We start from the raw sequence: 3,546 nt of genomic DNA on the forward strand, positions 1-3,546 counted from the left end.
TGAGGTCATGTGTTATAGATTTCGGAGGCAGTTGGGAGGAGCATCTGCCGTTGGTAGAGTTTGCCTACAACAACAGCTTCCATTCGGCTATCCAGATGGCACCGTTTGAGGCGTTGTATGGTAGACCTTGTCGGACACCCGTCCTTTGGGATGAGGTTGGAGAGGCTCAGTTGTTGGGACCTCATAGAGTTCAGCAGGATGCAGAGTTGGTCCGTACTATCAGACGGAGGATGTCAGAGGCGCAGGATCGCCAGAAGAGTTATGCTGATCGGAGACGCAGACCACTAGAGTTCTCTATTGGCGACCATGTATTTCTACGAGTTTCACCCACGAAAGGGGTGAAGAGATTTGGCCTCAGAGGTAAGCTAGCTCCGCGGTACATTGGTCCCTTCGAGATCTTGGAGAGGATCGGAGCAGTAGCTTATCGACTGGCACTACCACCGTCCACGATGTATTTCATGTATCCATGCTGAGGAGATATGTACCCGATCCGACGCATGTGCTGGCAGATATCCCAGTTCCAGTTCAGCCTGACATTACCTATGAGGAGGTTCCGGTACAGATTCTCGACCGGAAGGAGCGTCAGTTGCGGAACAAGACTATCCGGCTTGTTAAGGTCGGATGGTAGTATCTTTCGGACGAGGAGGCTACTTGGGAGCTCGAGGACACTATCCGAGCTCGATATCCCCATCTTTTCACTTGAGGTATGTGATTTATTTACCGTTCAGCATTTATACTCTATATCTGTTGTTAGTACTTGCTGATGGTAGATAATGAAATTTGGGGACCAAATTTTTATTAGTGGAGGAGAATGTAAAATACCGGAAAATAGGCGAATATTAATAAGGGAATTTTCCGGAATTTTTGGAAATTTTTCGGAGCTCGTATGGACGGGTTAACGGGGATAAAAACGGGGCCCGGAAAAGCCTGTTTAGGTTACCCCATTTAAATGAGGAAAAGTTGAATTTTTCTTAATTCTTTTCCTTTATTTTATTTTCCTTTTTCCTTTATTTTTCGCCGGTTCCTCTGTTTCTCCTCCCCGAAAACCGCCTGCGCCCTCTTCCCTTCTCTCACGCCGAAGCCCTAATCTCCCTGCCCTAGCCACCCGGCGCCGCCCGACCGCCGACTACCGCAGTCTCCGCCGGCCATCCCGTGCCTTAGCCAAGCTTCCTCCTGCCGAGGCTGCGCCCTAGCATCCTCTCCTGCCACCACAGCGAGCGCTGGAGCCGATCCCTAGCAGCGTCGCCGCCACTCCGACCCGACGCCACTGTCGCCGGCGACGCACGGAGCAGCGCCTCACCTCTGGTGCCCCAGCATCGACCACCACAGTGTAGCGAGCCCTAACGCAGATTTCCTCTCCTCCGACACCCTCTGTCCTCGTCCAGCCGCGTGCCCTAGCCGGAAAACCACGACCACCAGCACTCTCCGGTGGCCACAGCTTTGCATACCTCAGCCCTAGCCACCGCCTATTTCTTGTGTTTCCCTTTGTGCTACACCGCCCTTCCAGCCTGGATCTCAGCCTCGGGTTGCTGTGAAGTGCAGACAGTGAGTAAGGTGATCGGACCCCCAAGGTGAGCCTTGATTTGGTCTTGCATGGTTGAGCATGTACACACTGTGAATTAGACGTTTGATTTGTCTAGGTGCTGATTTGAAAGGGCTGACTGGCTAGGCAATGGTTCCACCTCGCTCCGGATAGGATTATTGGCAGCAACTTTGTCTACTGTGCTGCAACAGCGAATCTTCTCCAGCTGTGATTTGAGGTGAAAATGTGTTTTATGTATGAATTGATACGTACCTAATTTGGTTATAGGATGATACATTGATGGCGGATCCTTGTTGTTTCTCCTTGTAAGTAGTATTCGTTTGATCTGTGTTGGATTACAGATCCAAGCAGTGACACCAGAACCTGTTGAGTCTTGGCCAGCAAGTGTTGATTTTGGGGCTCAGATTACGGAGGTATGAGTTGGGTTCTGGGTTAGATTTATGTGATTGTTGATTAGGGTTTGTGCCCTAATCTAGTGTAGGAGATTTTTATTTAGCTATTTATTAGGTATGTGATGAGTTATGATTTAGGGTTTTGCCTAGATAGTTTTGAGGATTCTATTTAGCAAATCATTGGAATTTTAGCTAAATAAAATATATCTCTGTTGGTATTACAGGACCTTGACGCGAGACGAGTTTCTCGACGTCCGGATTTGGATTGATTGGACCTTTCTATTTTCAGAGGCGGGTACTTTTGACTTATTGTCTTTGATATGCTTAGTAATTAAATTAACAAGATGCATTAATTGTGTTTCTTACTTGTTTCGGTTAATCACTGCCCAATACATGCTACCTGTTGATTGATTGTTTGTTTACATCTTGTATGGATATGTACCTGATTCCACATGCTCATGGGTAGTGATATAACCATATTTTACCATGTCAGGACCTAGGTTGGATACCTTATATGATCAGATATCTTGATATGATTCATTTGTTTTGGTGCACATTATGATATGTCCATAGATTGGTTTAGTATATTACCATGTTTAGTGACATGCACCATTCGCATGATTGCATGCTGAGTGATTGATTGCTCCTTTATTGTCGGGCACTTTGCCAGTTTCATCAATGTTCGGTGCTCCGTTGTGACGCTCAGGGGTAGCGGGACACAGCGTGGTAGCACGTCAGTTTGACTCTTCCGGTGCTCCGTTGATCCGCTCATGGGTAGTGTGACGCAGCGTGTAGCACGTTAGAGATTCCTCCCCGTCATAGTGTACCGGGAGATGAGAGCATTGCGCTCCCCCATTTATGATTTGGGGTAGGAGTACGTATGTACTCCGATAGCATCCCGTCCACTCATCAGGAGTAGTGTTGCTGAGTGCACGGTTGTCACAACCCTACCCACTCGGTCCCACTTATGTTGTGAGTTGGCTGACTGGCGTCAGGGGTGACCATGACATTGGCATCATATGCATGATGCATTTATTGTTTGTGTTTGTGTTTGTTGCACTTATATGCTGCACATTGCTTGGATACCTTGATTGACATGCATACAGGTCTTCTATACCTTTCGGACTGTTTGTCCTTTTACCGGGTCCTGGTTAGTACAGATTCTCTCCTGTCTTCTTCGGTTTGTAGTTACCTTTATCTTTATCAGGAGACTGTACGCATGATTAGTGCTAGGTGTTATTTCTTTACTTTGCATATCAATTGTCCCTGCCCCGCCTCCATTGTTGTTATTTTCAAGTTGATGCTGTCAGGAGGGAGTTCCAGTTGCTAGTCCCCTGCAGACCTCCAGCTATTTGCTATCGTTTGTATTGTTTTTTGATTCTCACTTGACTATATTTGGATTTGGATGTTGAATACTTAGATATTATATACTTTGTCTCGTTGATGGATTTGTTTTCGATTTTATACTACTACATGCCTGCCTGAACGGCAGAAGAGGTAAGAAAAAAATCGGATTTGGGATTTACGAGTGTAGTTGAGTAGGGTTGATTTCGAGTCAGAGTATTACTATGTTGTTTATTTTATTAACTGCGTGGTTGTGACAGCCAGAGG

The sequence above is a fragment of the Zingiber officinale genome, chromosome 8A (genome assembly GCF_018446385.1).
Source record: "Zingiber officinale cultivar Zhangliang chromosome 8A, Zo_v1.1, whole genome shotgun sequence".
In the NCBI taxonomy this organism is placed as follows: Eukaryota; Viridiplantae; Streptophyta; class Magnoliopsida; order Zingiberales; family Zingiberaceae; genus Zingiber; species Zingiber officinale.